This window comes from Sinohyriopsis cumingii, chromosome 3 (assembly GCF_028554795.1).
Source record: "Sinohyriopsis cumingii isolate HCF-2022 chromosome 3, ASM2855479v2, whole genome shotgun sequence".
Classification (NCBI taxonomy): Eukaryota; Metazoa; Mollusca; class Bivalvia; order Unionida; family Unionidae; genus Sinohyriopsis; species Sinohyriopsis cumingii.
This window is the reverse complement of record NC_142963.1, coordinates 120,389,348-120,408,292: the sequence shown is the minus strand read 5'-3', so window position 1 is coordinate 120,408,292 and position 18,945 is coordinate 120,389,348. Positions and strand designations below refer to the sequence as shown.

The 18,945-nt window shown below is 35.0% G+C and overlaps 1 protein-coding gene across 3 annotated transcripts in view; it reads left to right on the top strand.

The window, feature by feature from the left end:
* LOC149803698 (voltage-dependent calcium channel gamma-7 subunit-like) overlaps nt 1-18,945 on the top strand; it is a 173,032-nt gene that overhangs the window by 84,843 nt on the left and 69,244 nt on the right. The gene's annotated exons all lie outside the window — the stretch shown is intronic.

The window sequence follows — 18,945 nt, the reverse complement described above, 5'->3', positions numbered from 1 at the left end:
ATAGAAGATGACCGACCACGGTTATATAACCCGGACCGAGCGAATATTAAAATATGAAATGAATGGATGAAATAAATGGAGATCTGAGCAGCGATATAGAATAAAACAACACGAGCCACGTATAGAGAATATAATAATCTAATTAATTAGATAAACAAAATAAAATAGTACAAGAACAATTGTAGTACACACTTCTACTAGAATTAACAAAAAGTTCTAATATATATATATATATATATATATATATATATATATATATATATATATATATATATATATATATATATATATATATATATATGTGTGTGTGTGTGTGTGTGTGTGTGTGTGTGTGTTAACTATATCTTAATTCAACAGGTTATCATCAAAATATTCATTCTTTGTTAAAAAGGATAGCTTTATAATAACGAATGGAACATATTACTTATGTCCTGTTGAATTAAGAAACTTTCCTATATACCTATATATGAACCGCCACTTGCACATATTCACATATTCTTGCAGAGATTGCCTTTGGTTTTGATTCTTCCGTCAGCCTGTTCATTGATTGCTCTTATTGCCACTGTAAACCTTTCATTTTTTCCTTATTTCATATATTCCTCTAGGGGATAACCTCAATGAAAATTACGTTACAGTGAAGGTTATGCTCTTGTTCCGAACATAACATTTTGTCAGCTAGTCAGAGGGCATATGCATTTTCATCAGGCATATGGCTGATGATTTCTTGAAAGAGAATGCTGTTGAGGTTGAAGATCATGTTTCGTACTGCATGCAAACTGTTTCGTGTTGCGAGGCAAAAGTGTTGTGAAATATTTGTAAGACCGGGGCGGCTGATGAATTGGTTCAGCTGATGACTTGAGTGTTAAGGTTACCGAAAGCGTTTGGAAAAGCAAACCAAACGATGAAGGATACTGTTACAAAGGATACCGTTTTAAATGATGCCGTTACAAACGATACCTTTACATTCCTTTACATTTGCTACTGCTTATATAGTAAGGTAGTGTATTGCGGACTGCTATAACAAATGCTATAATGCCACGAAGTTCTCAGTTAGCTCGTATTTTCTTTATAAAGAAATCTAATCTTTATATTTAACAGTCGCTATCTTGACGATATTTTGATTACAACTTTTGATCTTGTTATACATATGCTACTGTTACACTGTGTATGATTCATTTTCTTTACTTTTAGTCTTAACATTTTAAGTACTAAATAAATGTGGTATCCTGTGTTAACTCGAATTTTTAATTGTACTTTTCTGTTTGGTAATTAACCTGCCGGCGTCTGCTGAATATAAGCGTATATCCAATGAGTACATAGGTCCGATTTTATTGATGCAATAGACTCGATTCAGTTTTTGAATTTTAAAGTATTTACTAATTAATATTTCCTCTAATTTATAAGGTTTACAATTGGTGATTTCAAATCATGATGTTCGCTTTACATCACTCTCTCTCTCTCTCTCTCTCTCTCTCTCTCTCAATACATAAGAGAAATGGAAATGCATTATTCTTCAAAATCTACCCTACACATTTAAACTTTTAATGAGATATAGCAAAATAAGTGTATTGACATTTGCAAGTCTTTCTGGAAGTACTGGTATGGAGTTCACATAACCTTTGAGTTTGGATCTGCGCATGAGATTTTATGTCACACGTGGTTAAAAATGAAAACTCCACGTGTCAAGCTGAAACCCAGACATGCATTATTTACAGATCTGATGTATGTAATTTTCACTTTTAAATGTGAAACGGATCATGCAGGCATAGCAAAGTTTCACAACGGTTTATTGTCGTAGAATAAATACTAGTAGAAAATAGTTTGGGGGTCAGTATAGATCAGTGACAGGAAGATGCATTTATTACAATTCTAATGGATCAAAATGAGTATGTTGTGATTTATGTGACCTTTGATACTTTCAAAAGAGGCCAATGGCCTTGCTAAGTCAGTATCTTACTATTTAAATGTAGCCCGTGGCCTTGTTGAAGCCACGATCTTATAGTTCAAATGTAGACAATCCCCTGTTCGAAGACACCATCATGCTCTTCAAATAATCGTAAATGTTCTATCATAAGCCCAAACGTTTAGAAAGTTCCGAATGAATTTCGAAATTGAATGTGCTGATGTACCAATAGTCTTGATGTATCACAGTGATAAAACCCAGAATGTCTTTGAACGAATTCACAATTATCTAAAAGCAGTTTTTAGACCAAAAAGTGAATGAGCACCTTTCAGTTCCGATGAATAGTTCAAACAAATGAATCCTCTTGAATTATACCTTAGGCCGGTCAATTAGCCCCAAACCTCTACTGATACTGACGGAAGATTTAGGGAATAATCCAGCCTATTCTTTAAAATGTACGTGGACTACCACAACCCTACCTACTGTGGGTATTTCGAATTTATAATATATGAATATAACAGTAAATGATTCCACAGACTGAACTTAAAAACATGAATGAATGAATTTCACTTGATTTAAGACGCAATAGAATGCCCAGGATGTGGGTCATTTTAAATGAAACATTCCATCAAATTGTAAACAAGTTCGCTTCCAGAACATTCTACGTTTGTAAATAAGTTTTCACCTTGAACTGAAATTGAAGCGAAAATCTTTATAGAAAAGGAGAAAAGTCATTAGGGTCAAATCTTTACACTCAAGCACGGACAAAGGTCAATCACAATATAATTTAAATATACATAACTCCTATTAGAGCTAATATCATACTGTTCAAATGTTGCACGTAGGCTTGTTAGAGTCACTATCCTGCCGTCCAGATGTTGTCAGTGGCCTTGTTGAAGTCACTATCCTGCTGTTGAAATGTTGTCAGTGGGCTGGTTCGAGCCACCGTTCATATGTTGTCAGTGGCCTTGTCGGAGCCCCCATCCTGCCGTTGAAATGTAGCTAATGGGCTTGTTAGAGTCACCACTCTGAACATTTTACCAGTCACATGTATACATATTTTAAGTTGATACTGACATTAAATGTACTGACAATCATACATATGGGAGATCTTCAATTAGCATGAAACAATTTTCAGTTCCTATACGTAACTGGTACCAAACCTTCACCATGTACATCCATACATAGACACACACGCGCGCACACTCAGGCACACCGTCTTCTGAAAATAAAATCGTCGAAATCAAAAGTTCTTTTTTGAATCTTTTTGAAATAACTAATGGCGGCAAGAGGATTATGGGTTGGGAAATTGCCCCGGTAACTAGACACAGGGGACACTGTCCGGAGCTTTTTTCTCAGCTTAAATGTTTATAGTATTTAACTTTGACCTTAGGATAATGGGTGAAATTTAACTTTGACCTTAGGGTAATGGGTGAAATGTAGGAAGATTGGGGTGGGGTGTTAGGAATGAGTTGGTAACTGGCACAAAAGCTGTTCTTTGTAATAAAATGATGGCACCACAAAAGTTTATTAGCGCACGGGTACACACACACACACACACACGCACACGCACACACACACACACACACGCACACACGCTGCCTTCATTCATAGAATATGTAATCGATTTTCAAGTTTCATGAGTTCATGATTATTTAAATAACATGTTCAGTTCTTAAATGTTCGGTTCAGGTTGAAACAAAGGTGGATTATCTCCTATTGCAAAACTCACTGTTGGTAACGTCCTTCTGTTGACATACTCTGGAGATTTTGATCAATGCCTCAGCATTTTAAACTAGTTATCTTGCAGGTGTACCAGCCTGGTGCCAACGCACATCAAATCGTTTATATAATGGTTTGTTATTAATTAGTTTTGATTACCTGTGCTTCTGTTTGCTACGAGCACGTGTTGTCAGGATGGCAACACGAGAAATATAGCATAAGTAAAATCTAGTGAGCAACACAGCTTGATGTTGAATAGCTTTTCACTATATTCCAGTGAGGCATTTCTGATCCTAGCCTGCGTTTGTATTCGAAGACTTTGAAATTCAAAGGTTTTGCTTCGTTGTAGATGTTCTTGACTTTGAAATTCATAGTTATTTCCTTGTTTCAATTCTACTTCAAGTATTGTATTAACGTTTGAAACTGGATGTATCACAGCTTTCCTATAAAAAAGTATTTCATGTCATGAAATGCGTATTACCCCATACATCGATGGGTTTAGGTCCCACACCCACTGGATTCAGATAAAAGCCTATAATTAATGCTTTTTAGAGAAATTACTTTTTGCTGTTCTTATTGAATATTGCACAGACGTTTTCATGTTTTTCCAACAATGAAACGGCCCATAACCAAAATACCAAATCGTTGTAGGGACGATGATGCAATAATTCAAAGAAAGGTTGAACATTAACTTTTATTATCAGTTATCTGCATGATTGTAAGATATTTATCTATGAAACATTGATTATTAGGTTTGAGGAGCATTAATTTTAAACGATAGTTGAAACATTCTTTGTAATGACAATGTACCCCAAATCCTTATGGGAAAGGACCTCTAATGGGTTAATTGACACAGTGAAATACCGGTGCTGAACTAAATCATTGTCAGGTATCGGGAGACCATGGCATTTTCCGCTTTTTCCGTGAAACATGTTATATGTGCTGCAGACGCAGCCATTTTGAATTTCGGTCATCACGAATGGGATCACGTTATGTAATATTACGTCACTGTGTGTATGAAAGATTAAGATTTAAACGTTGTTTGGGGAAATCAATCCGTCTTATACATCGAATTTTTTTCTGGCTTCATGCTGGTTTGGAGATGTTATTCCGTCTACTTTTTCCTATAACAGTTTCAGCTAGCTAAGGGTTTATGATCGCTGACATGTGCAAAATCACGTGTATTTTGTGTGTATGATAAAAGTGCTAATGTGCTGGCTTGCATATTTATGAGATCCTGCCATGTGACTCTACGCTGCATTCGCACATACCAAATAGTCCATTCTTGACAGTTAGTGAGAGAACATCAACAGGATCGGCATCGGCAATCTTGGCATTAGTCATGTGACTTTTGTGCACGTGCAAGTGCAGGAACATTCCATAGCACTAACTTGCCAATTACAGGTCTCATAACACTCTTTGAATTGAATCGATATCATCGTATAATTAATTTCAAAATATTCAAAAGAAAGAAAATTAAAATCAAGAAGATCTTCCTACACATCAGACTGCAGATTTTTCAACAAAAAATAAATGACTAATATTAATTCATTTATTGTACAAACATTTAATGAAGCTGTAGCCTCTTGAAGTGGTCCACCATACCTTTTTACACCTCACTTTGAAAAAAGTCCCCATCCTTTTTTGTAAATCGGTTGTCAGGTGCTTGTGTAACAGTAAGGTAACGGTACTATCTGCCAATTCATGAAACAATTTGAAATCACATAGCATTATGCAAGGTTCGTGACCCGCTAAAGCAAACATAAAGAAACGTAGATGCCAGTTTTTTCAACCATGTTTCTGGGGCCAACAAGAAACAACATTGCATTAGAGGCGTCATACCACAAACCTTTGTATGTTATCCAATCTGTGCACTGATTATTTGGCTATACACAGCATTGGGACCTTTTTTATAGCCGTATACAACAACAACGATAAGATAAAAGATATACACCTCTTCAACATGAAAAGATTTCTTCTGTTTGAAATAGATGGCACGCCGTTCTTCTCTGGCCGTCTACTTCTCCCGCCGGCGGCCGGGGTGGCTGTGTGGTATAAAGTGCTCGGCTTTACCTATCACTGCCATCTCACCTCTGGCTCAGGCAATCTGTGTATATAAGAAAGCTTGTCGGTAGCTTCCCGTGGGTCTGCGGTTCTTACCTTTGTGCGGGTTCTTCTTCCATGTACTTTGCGCTAAGAGCAAACAAACACACTTCTTCCGCTCCTGCTTTCCATACCAATCATTGGATCGATAGCGGAGCATTCACTTTCAAGCTTATTGAAAAGCTAATATTTGTGGAACTTTGACCAACATAATAACTGACTGAAATTCGATGGGATGTTGCAGTGATAATATATACTAAAATCAGCAATGAATAACCTCCGTAAATATTAAAAAACTGCATTGTGTTTCTCCAATTTATCATAATGTTCCATTAATATTTATGATCACGCTTGCGTTATGCTTGAAAAAAAAATCATGGAAGAACACTTTTGGGACAGTTATGTTTTCTGGAATGTTTTGGAGCCAAATTAATATAAATATCACACATTTGGGGTAGTCCTTGGGATCTAGAACGGCCTGAGACCTACGTAATAGTAATATCACGGTTAGGCAGTTATTGACGTCTGTAATAACATGGGGCCTGTCCAATATTAACATAACGTGTGGGGCAGTTATTGAGGTCTGGAATGGCATGTGGCCAGTCAAATATTAGTATAAAGTGTGGGGCAGTTACTGAAGTTTAGATTGGCCTGAGGTCAGTCTAATATTAATATCACGTCTGCGGCAGTTATTAAAGTCTGGAATGGCTTAGGGGTGAGCGTAGCGTTATTATCCCGTATGGGGCAGTTATTGACCTGGAGACAGCCTTTTATTAATATCGTGTCTAGGTAAGGTATTGGGTCTGGAATAACACGGGGCTAGCAATATTCGCAAGCCACGTGTGACAATCCGTTAATCCGTTACGTTTCTGTATCACCCGTGACTTCCTGTGCGGAGATTTCCTCTTTTTCGTGAATAATTAAAAACCAAAAAGTATCATCAACAACACAGTGTGACACTCATGAGAAAGGAGGCAATTTGCGCATAAGCAGTCAAGGGGGACAGAGAAGGGTAGAAGATTGTCCCCCTTAGGTTGCGACGATCGGGTCCAGCCTGATATTGATATCATGTGTTGGGCAGTTATCGGGGTTTGGAATGACCTGGGGCCACATAAGGTAGTGTCTGGAATTTTAAATGGCATGGGGCCAGCCTAATTAAATCGTGTGACAGAGACTGCTGATGGTTACACGAAAGTGTCTCAAAACTCTTGATCGGCTTATAAAATGTTCATAACTTCGAGGGTTAAAAAGGTAACTTACTTCAGGTCTAGCTGAAATATAATGAAGCCAGGATTTTGATTCTCTATGGTAATCTTACCTAATACAGCTTTAAATATTTAATATAACTGACTTTCTAATTAAGTAACCCCACCCGAACACCACTAAAAGAGATAAAAAGAAAACCACATAAAAAGCTACCCATTGTGTATACATCGCAAAATATAACCGGAAAGTGAGATTAGGGTCATCATAAATTAAAGCTGTTTAAATGGCGACGCTCATTGGAGGAAACGTGTGGTAAAGAGGTCAAAACCGTGCTCAATTTTTGTATTACTTGAGATAAAATGTGACTATACAAGTCATCGCTATATTTTGCGTGTAACAAAACAACTTATAAAGTATTTTCACGAGTTTTCTGCATGTTTCTGGCAAGGTCTCGCACACGTTGTAAATACATTTTCGCAACAGCTCTCTCACTTATGACATTGTACGGTTTTTAGAAGCTGCAACGATCCATGCACATACACAAAGGAGAGGACTGCAGCTGTGACTCGTCATCTGTCTACTGGTTAAAACTTGCAATATTTAAATTTGTACTGATGCGTATTGCGGTATCGTTCGTCATATACAAATATTCTTCTGTGTTGTGTTCGACTTCTTTTTCATGCCTGCACAGACATATATTCATATTTCTATCTCCAGCCGTCATCAAAACACTGAATTCCTGTGACACTTTGACTTTTACTTGACTGCGCTAAGGATGTGGAAACAGATGGTGAATAATTAACCAACTTAGTTTGTCTGCGGAAACATCCGTTCGAATGCAAATGCAGTAACATCTGTTAAGATAGAAGTAAATGACAGAATGATTTCCTGCAAGCTCAGTGCTCATCTAACGGTTTTTGCCTTGGTAAAATATCAATAATACGCTTTTACTTTTTGCACTAATTTATTTTTGGTGGAAATTTGATGTTTCATCTAATCAAGGATTTTAGAAGAAACAAATCAGTTTGTTCCGTGATTTGCAGACCAATGATATACGCCTCTGCAACAACCTTAACTAGTAGGGGATGGTGTTGGAGTAAATTAGTAACATCATTTGACTCTATGCACAAAGCAAAGGGCCAAATATTTAATCTTGGCGAAAAGGGGGAGTTTCTTTCGACCAAGATTATCTTTTTCTCCTTAATATCAAGATAATCTATTTTTTAACGAATGTAATAGATGTAATATTGGTTCTTTCTTTTGTAAATTTAAAGATAATTAACTGTGACCCGTAATTGTTTTTTAAAAACATGTCCCAGCCCCACCCATCCAACCCGTGAAACCTTTTTGATATACTTTTAGCTTCGAAGCGATTCTTTGAGGAATTAGACTACATACAGTTAATAAATATTTTAAGCTTGAATTTAACGTTATGGTTAGAAATTTCCATACATGGATCATGCTAGAATATGATTTAGGCTTATGTTTTATATTTAGTTATGAATGTGCGTCGCTTCAATCATTATGAACCGTTTCCTTGTGCGTTGATATAAAATTAAACTATATCCTCACTTTCTTACCCGAGGTAATGTTGTTTATTCCTACTACGGGTTAGAAAGAAGATAAAAAACATCAATAACAGATCAAATAATTCTCGCGCCTAGAATTTGTTAACAAATGGGCATATAAATTGATAACACAACTATCTATAAAAAGAAATATGCTTTACACAATGACAATTTAGGCTAGCTGATGGTCGTCCTTGGCATTGCATTGGATCTGTTTTCATTACACACTTTCAAGTAAGGATAGCCTTGGTACTAGGGGCTGTGTAATAGCGGCACCTCTTGAATGTAGTCAAAATCCAGTCCAGGATCCAAGGTCAGCCCAGGGTAAGCACACCACGCCAGTATGAAAAGCTTAGGATAGACTGGGCCATTTAGGGGAAGTTGATATTAACTTGAGCAGTGCATTATGTCATGTTTAAAATCCATTTTTGAGCATTGGTATGGTATTTACGTCACTCATCGGACATGTATATTGGATTAGTGTGGAATGGTTACTCGGTCCAAGAACAACAACTTGTGAAATGATGTTTACTATGTCTCATTGGACCATCCTGCTATAGTGCGAACTTGGATCACCTGTAAGATCATAGATTATGTACCAAGCACAAGCCATAAAAGATTATCAGATGGAATGGAAAGGAAAGAAATAATTAATTTTGATAGAGTTACCAAAGTTTTGACACCATATTTTGGCATCAGTCCAACTGCGAGTAATCATTAGGCTGTGTTTTCATCTACAGAAGACGGTGTATAATCCACAAATAGTACCATATTTTTCCTACAGAAACATATATGTGAATATATATGCTTCGATATTTGCATTACTAAACTGTTGTCTACCCACGTTAATGTTTACAAGTTTATTCATGTCTTGTGCATATCATCTCTCCACAAACGGAATAATAAATATGACGAAAATATTTGTTTGGTCTTTGTATAAATTATTTAGCTCGAATACTGCACTCAATTTCAGCTAATTACCAAATACTTTCGTTCGATCTTATTATAGTTTTATTAGAGCTCAGGGTTTTCAAACGTGGCGGCGGATGACGCCTGGTCGATATTTTTAAAAACCACCTGACCGCAACCGATTGCTGTTTTAGCAGTTTCAATCTGTGTGTACTTAGTTTCTTTCTTGTTCTTAAGTTAGTTGTCCCCCTGGTCGGCAGAGTTTCTGCTTTGCCAACGAGTTTACATTTTATTTTCAAATTTCTTTGGGTACTAAAGGGTTGTAGAAAACCAAACTTCATAATCTTATAATAGATGATCCTTCGTATAGTGGTAGTCATAGAAATTCTCATTTTAGTCCTGTTCATTTTTAGTTCCCAGAAGATATTCAAAATTTGTGTTATAGTGTAACTTTTACTGATCTTTTGTTGTTTTGTCTTTTACAATTCTATCACAAATAGTTGACAACATAAATACATATTTCTTATTACGACTCTATGTCTTAAATATGAAACAGAAATAAAGTGAAACCAATAATTAGATTAAAATTCAACATACGATGTATTTATATAAGCTACAAAGTGAAAATTTCAGAGGAAATTACAGTATTGTGAAATTGATCTGAAGCAATCATAAAGGTTTGATCACTGCCCCGTCCCCAAAAAATAGAATGTTCCGAATGAATTCGAATACTCCTGAATTTTCTGATGTTCCTATATTATTGAATGTGCTGAGTTACCAATGTTCTTGAATGTGTTGATGTTCCAATAGTCTTGAATGTGTTGATGTTCCAGTAGTCTTGAATGCGTTGATGTACAATAATGATACGATTCAGTATGTCTTTGAATGCGTTCTCAATAATCCTATATTAGTGATTTAGTCCAAGATGTCAATTAGCACTTTGAAATTCTAGTGAATAATTTAACTAAATGTTTCCTCTCAAATTATATCTGAACAAAACTGAAAGTGATTCCTCATACTGATATTAAAATAGGAATGAATAATGTTCTTTACCAGAACCTTATATAAAAACCTACGACGCAATGAAATGACCAGGACGTAAGTCACAAGTTCGCTTCCAAAACATTCTAAGCATGTAAATAAGGCTAGACCATGACTGATCGTTAAACAGGAATGAAGACCTTGTTTACAAAGCCTCAATTTATATATAAACTGTCCCTTGACCCATGACTCAAAAGATATAGTAAATTTCTGATGCAAACCTCCAACAAATTGTCAACAAGTTCGCTTCTAGAACATTTTAAAATGGTAAACAAGGCTAGGCCTTGAACTCAAATTTTAGTAAATATCTTGAAAGAGATGTTATAAATAAGGTAATCACAACCGTCATAATGACAAACGTTAGATATAAAAGATAAATGATATAAGCATAACACACACACCCCCCCATAAAGACAAAGAAAGATTTTAAAAAATAAATCTTTCTTTTAGATATTAGTCAAATTAACATATATTACAATAATTAAAATTACGTAGGAAGATATCTTATGAAAGACCCTCAGTTTTAATTACACAAAATATTCATAAATGAATATAACAATTTTATACACGCGCGAGTGCATTTACAATCAGTTTATTTTCTCCCTTCATGTGTCTAATGTCAATATTGTATTCTAGCAACATTAAATTCCACCTTGACAATATCTGATTTTGTTTTTCATTTTGTTAATGAAAGTAAATGGGCTGTGATCACTGAGTATAATGATTGAAAAAGAAGCTGAGCTAGTATACACTTCAAAATGTTGCAATGCTAATATCGGCGCCAAATTTCCATCTTGATTTCGGAATAATTTCTCTGGTGCTTGCATAGTGATTTTTGTTTTAGAAATATAGCACACTACATTATCTACACCATTTGTATCTTCTTGAACCAACACTCCACCAATCACTACTATATTTGCATCAACAGATAGTTTAATTAATTGACTAAACTTCGGAGCTAAAATAACCAGAACACTTTTTAGTATGGCCTTTAATTTGTCAAAAGTTTCCGGACACTTGTCAGACCAAAGAAACATGAATTTCTTATCCAACAAACTTGTCAGAGGCCCGGAACATACGGATAAATGTGAACAAAATATCCTATAATATGCAGCCATATCCGAAATTTCTTTTCCCTCTTTCGGTAAGCGGAATTTACCTAAAGCCTTTTAAAAGGTCAAACTTTGTGACATATTTTGCATTTCCAATCTTTTTTTTCCTGCGCAATTGCTAATTCTTGGAATTTAAATGAATCTGTTTTGGTGAGGCTATTGATGTTTCAATAACTAGTGAACATGCGGAATATATTATCTGCAATAGGCACAAGAATACACGGCAAACTGCCATTCATCGGATTTTTTTTAAAAAATCCTTTAAAAAGTGTCTTTCTTTTTTGTCTGAAGGTGTTATTGATTTCTATCCATAATTTTTGCTACGACTGTTGTTAAAAAAGGACAATTCCGTGCACTGCTTCAGTGTTAGTTTTAACAGCGTTAAATTTCTGTAGTGGATCACATAATTTGGTTTGCACAGCGTAAACAGTATTTATAGTAAAGACGATTAAAGTTTCTTTCCATGCTTGAGTTACTTTATTTTGTAATTCTAAAATTTCTTCGAGATGTGGTCAGGATAGTCCTTAAAATAGCTTTGCAACTCTTTCAGCATTTTCGAATCAAAACTGTATTTAGTTCATTGTCATCCGGTATATTTTCAGATATTTTCTGTCCGTCTGATTTGTGTTGTATTTGTCGATCTAACGTTTTCTCCCGCTGCCATATATTTTCACATCGCCCTTTCATAAAGGTTGCTAGAAGTAATGTACATAATGGTGGACTTCGGTTTGCATTTGTCGTACCCACAGTCAAGCTTAATCTTTCCATAAAAATATGCAGAATGTACCTTACCAGCTTCTAAAGACGGGTGCAGTAACATCCTAATTTCACCTTAAATTCAAATCTTAGTCATTCATAAGCATTCGTAAATACGTTACTTGTTCAAGTTCTACGTCATTTAGTTTCCAGCCTGCTTCATGACCTTGGCCTGGTGCACTGGAATAGTGAGCAGGCTGGAGTTTGTAGTGTTTGATATAAACGCTTCAATTCTGAACTGCTAAAAAAAATTAATGCAGAACCAGAGTCTTTATGCTGAAGAGTTCCATTACATCCTCTCTCTCTCTCTCTCTCTCTCTCTTTCTCTCTCTCTCACACACACACAATATATATATATATATATATATATATATATATATATATATATATATATATATATATATATATATATATATATATATATATATATATATATATATATATATATATATATATATATATATAAGATAACACAATAATTCGTGATACTTATCTTGTTTTCCTACAATAATACACAGTCATTCGTGCTCTGCTAATTTTTCCCAAGTATTGATGAAATGAATTCAGTTTACAAATTATTGTTCTTTGCTTTGCACACATAATTTAATATTGTCAGCTTTGCTTAGTCGTGAGGATGTAAGACACTGTGCTTGGAAAATTGCTTCAACTTCATCACTAATTTGTTATTCCCAAATTTAATGTTGGAATTCATCAAGTGTATGTAAAGATATTTAAGTTCCTCATTACGTCCTCTTTACTGGAATTCCTCTTGTTTTCGCTGCAATTCATGTTCAGTTCTCCGGGGTCTATTACACGATTTCGTTTTCTGAAGCATCAATTATTGCTTGGCGATCTCTGATTTTGAGTGCTTTGATCCAATTATTGAATGGTTTTCCGTTCTAGCTCCATCCTAATTTTTATTCCACTTAAATACTTTCTGTTTTCTCGCACGTGCTGCACGTCTAATACATCCGCATTTTCTTTTCTCAAGTTCGTGTGGAAACTAATTTTCATTGCTCTTCCTACAAGCCATTTGTATCTTTTCATATATTGACTCGAAATCGTAATGCACAACAATCAACAATCATATTTGTATCTGCACAAATCAGGGCTCTTTTCACCACAAGTGTTTCGATATTAAACAAACCTGTTACTAAAAGTAACTAGGTAATAAAAAGTTACAACTGAAAGCATGTTTCTTAGCGACCTATAAGTAACTTGTAACACTTTTGGTCACTTTTAGTTAGAAATTGTTAGTGACTAAGTATTTACTTTTACCTATTTACATAAGAAAGGATTCCCAACAGAACTGTGACTGCACTCATGCATTGAAGTAAATGCGGAATATTTATCATTATGCAAGCATCCTAACAAGACAAATTAATTCGATTAACAACAACGAAAGAAATTGAAAGAAGAAAGATCAAGAGCAATACAATATTTACCAAACTGGAGTTGAAACATATTCTAAATTAAAGTGAGGTAAAAATAAGAAAGTGCAACCGAAGATGCATTCAGACTATTGTCTAACAAATGAAAAATTCCAAGAGAAAAATATGAAATGTTCTCCTGCTTATCAGCATCGGCTACATCATGTACAAATCTGTGGCTTGACTTAAGGCCTTAAATAATCACGACGCATAAAGTAACGCAGAAGAGCCTCTACGGAGCACAGCAACGGAGCATGAACCTACAAAACGGGGGCCCCGAGTGGCCGAGTGGTCTAAAGCGCTCTCTGTTACGGATCACTGCCATCTCACGTCTGTCTGCGTGAGTTCGAGTCTCGGATTCGGCCAATGTGGGTATGTGAGAAAGCTTGTCAGTAGCTTCTCGTGGGTCGTTGGTTCTTTCCGGGGTTTTCCCGGGTTCTTCCTCCACCATTAATACTGGCCGCCATGTATAGCCGTGTGCTGAAAAATGGCGTTAAACCCTACAACAACAACAACAATGAACCTACAAAACATGTCGTTTACAGTACTGGAGCTAACTCTGCGTACGGCAACGCAGCGAAACGTTGGTTCTATAAGACGTAATTACTACATCTCTGAAATGGTGTAGTTTTACCTACGCTGATGATACTTTACAAGTAGCAGTATTCTCACACTATATCTGTCTACAATAAATGTGAGGCAACCTTATCCACCTCTTGGCCAGTTTATATTAACAGAAAACGGTATGAAATAAACAATCATCAACATAATGTACAGAGCAATTTTAACCATAGTACTAATTGTTAGTTACAATATGTAACTTGAAAAAACTATTCAGTTATAGGATGTCTACTGAGGATACTGTATAATTATTTCAACCAGTTGCTACACGAAACCTATCTATAGGCCTTTTGATGGCGTCTAATTTAATACCTGGTCATATAAACATATTCTTATGCTATTAATGATTTTCAGTTTAGTATTCTTGGTTACAATATCTACATTGTTCTACAATGTTTGCCGCATTGACAAAATCTGGTATGTATTGTATTTCATTATGTACTACGCCTATGAATTTAATTCTCGCAGTGTTATTATTGCATGGTGTACCTATATTACCTCCTGGCATTTTAATATTATTAAAATTGCTGTATATATAGTTTGGAAAACATTAACACCATTTCATTACATAATTGTGCGTGTTATGTGTCAATAAAATTCAGGATCACATCTCGTTGTTTTAAAGGTAAACGAATTATATAATACAATAAAAAAAAACCTAAAAACACTCAGCAAGATAAACATAACAGCTTGATGAGATATTTAAGAGAGTACATAAACGAAAAGAGATCGCTGTTAAATATATGCAACATATGTATCTGTCTGAATTGTTTTCGTTCACGCTAAAGGTTTTTAGAAGATCAATATTTCTCGATCATATAGGCCAGGACTGCTTTTCAGTTATGCAGTTAAGAAGCTGAACCTTTCTTGCACAATGGAATCCTGGTCTGGACAATACTTTAAAAGGTAGGAGCAACTATGAGGGTTGCTGAAATGTGCAATGTTTAAAAGATTCAGAGATAAAATTATATTAATGTTTTAAAACAAATACAATATTCAAGAACTCTCAACTTCTTAGCTACTTCGGTTAATGGCAGTTTTTGTTCCAAGCGAGGCTTCTACTCTTGCGTAAATTTTATTATATACTCTGATAGGATGAAGATGAGGGTTTAAGCATCACTTTCCAACTCAACAATCAGACTTCCCTATTACGCTCAATGTGCTAAACCTGTTTGTTTTATTTCTGGATGAATGCTATTAACAAGCACGGATGTCCTCTGACAAATCATGTTTATTGATTACTCATTCTTCTTTCGCTTTGCAATTTATTTTCCGGCATCTGCCGAGTAAATGTAAACCTCCCACGCGTATATTCATTTCTGTTAAGCCGTTTGCTTTGGATCGGTTTATATTTCCAATCTAGTGTAAAGTAAAGCGATTCATTTCGACTGCATATGATAATGATTGTTCTTGTCGTATTCATATCATTTCAGTGTTTGAAGTGTAAATATAGTTTCATTAAATATGCCATTTTAATATTACGAAACCCCATTTCCAGACAGAATTCAGACGAAAGTTCACGCTTTCTAAGAATGTATTCTTCGTTAAGTGTACATCGAACCCATTCTCTCCTTCGGTACCAAACAAGAGATATTGTTTTGAAACCAGAGAAAAACATCCTGTATATCAATATTCCTGTAAGTGTCAGGATATTTATAGTGAAACTGGGATATCGAACAATAATTCTCTTCTCTTTCCTAGAATAATGGCGCCAACTCTTATATCGTATATTTCCTAAGAAATGGGTCGATTTCAATGCAACGGCTGCCAGAGAATTCACGGTACTAATGGTATGGAAACATACAAACCAGTCTTAAAATGGATGAACATAAAATAGACAATGTATGTGTTTGGCCAGAATTGGTTGATAACGAAAGTTTGATTTTAGTAAACAAAACATTTTGAGAGCTTATCCTAGTTTTAACTAAAAAAAATAGAGACATTGTTTTATAGATGAATTTTCAATCCTTTAACAGACATACATGAGTTTGGAACACTCATTACAGAAATTAACACCTTACTATTTAGTGCGTAATTAAAACTACATGCTTCAAACATACATACATCCAGAAAAATGTCGCGGCTCATATGGTTTTCTCTGCACAGAAGTTGTCATCCAGGATATATCTATATTAATCAATATATGTTTGATCATGAGCATTCAGAAAATAAAAGTTATTGAATTTTTTATATCATAGTGTTTGTATAGGTTTACTATGTTAACTGAATTAGAAACCCGAGTCGTATGGAAAGCTACAGCAATACAGTGATTGCATACGTGCGTGTACAAACAACTTTACTATTAGTGCACTTATATGGTTCTATTGGTGGATAACAAGCAAATTCAATACCTTTTGTAAGCCACGAGAAACGTGTTAAAATGTAATAGTATTTAGACTTAGATGTAGTAGCATTGGTACTAGTTGCAAAGCAGTACTGGAACTACTACTACTACGAGTGGTGGATTAATAGAATTGGCATTACCAGCCATGACAACGACAGCTACAATTGTTCCTTCCTGCTGTTATTGATGCTCTGGGGAAATTGTTTCTTCGAAAACGGATCAGCTCTTTCATTAAAAATTAAAAGAATAATAACTAGAAAATTGTTTTATGGGCTGATATTTACATTATATTTATATAATCAAGTCGTAGTCGAGTTCATTTCTTAGGATTTATTTTTCGGACACAATAGTGGTGCTAAAATTATGAATCAAAACATTTTTAAAAATTGTAAGTGCTGTTACGACTCTGTGGCCTTAGACTAAGTAACAGAAAGAAGAAAAGCCAACAAGTTCTGTTAATCTTAACAAATGATTTAATTTTCTAATGTATAAAATGATTAGAGGAACTTACAGTATTGTGAGTTATATCCAAATGAATCTTAAAAGTGCTATCACCAGTCCAACAGAATAGTGTGTTCCAAATGAATTTCATGCCTTGAATGTGCTGATGTAGCTATAGCCTTGAATGTTCTCAATTGATAACAGTGTTTATGTCTCACAATGGCATTATCCAGAATTCCATAGAACGAATTCAAAATAATCCAAAAATACTACTTAGTAAACACAGACATATGAGCACTTTGCAATTCCAATAATGTAAATAAATAATTCCTCTCAAATTAAATGTAAACACGATATTTAGCATGTCTGCAGACTTAAAATAAAATTATAACTGCAATGCAAATAAGAATTATGAATAAATGTAGTGTTCTCTTCTTCCACCTTATATACATCCCAACGACAGTCCTTGGACTTTATGTCACAGTTCATCATACCTGACATATTTCACAATACTTCCCCACGTGACATATGTGGCAATACTCAATCACACCAAACTGTAAACAGGTTCATTATCAAGGCTGGCTCTATATACGTGTAATCATCTTAAAATAGAATCTACACTCATGGACAAAATTTGTTTATATAATATTTTGTTTATAAATGATTACTACAATTTATAAACATGGACACAGATTAAACACACAATATAGATATACATACCAGTATATAGTTAGTCAATTTAAGGTTAATATTAATTGATTAAATAATGAATTTGTTTCTTTTTGTTATAACTTTCAGCATTGCAATTAGTAAAGGATCTTTGAATTCTTCTGATTTACACCTTTGTGAACCGAAAAGGCCGGCATCATCACCAACAACAACAACAATAAACAATCCTGCGGAAAACAAAACAAACAGTCATTATGGCCAGCATAATAGTACTGCCCTTCAGATCATTCATTCACAATCATAGCTAGAATAAATTGCAAGATAAATGGAGTGTTTACATCGAACATGAAGGCATAATATGCGTACATGTGACAGAACCATTACATCAAATCAGTAGATTATAAACATTAATACGCAGATTGACTTCTGAACCAAAAGATCTTATATGGACATAACTTTTTATGTGTTTAAGGGGTGGACACTAAATAAGTGCATACTTTGCCACACTATGTATTCATAATTATGACACGGAATTTCTGACTCCTACATACATTTTAAATTTTTCTGTCACAGTAGTTGGTAAAATAATCTTAAATGAAAAAAAATGGTAACTTTTACCCAACCACAAAATGCGTAAAAATAAGTTTCAGCATGTACAACTTTAACCACTTATGACCCCTTTTCAAACAAGGCCTTCAAAATGAATGTTTTTATTATCGATCCCTTTATTACTTTTAAGACCTCAAAAAAGGTTCCGCCTTTGGCTTTAAATTCTCCAAATCAAAGCAAAGGGTAATCAATTTATGGCTTGATGTCTACACATCTTTGCCGTTATTTAACCAATCCTTAATCTAACCGCTCTGCGCGGTTAATTGCACCGGACTTTGCACTGATAGAATAGTTCTTGTCCCCAATGGACTTTTTCTGGCTGGTTTCTGTGATTTTGGATACCTGGATGTCGACATACCTTTCTCAGCCGTGCCCTTTTGTCATTATGTCATGTGCTTTGTTTCTAGAAACGTTTCTCAGCCTGGTTCTCATGTTATGCGATAATGTGGTGTTTTTTTCAACATACGTTAAGCGATTATGTTATGATATTATATTCTGCGCTGAGCCCTAT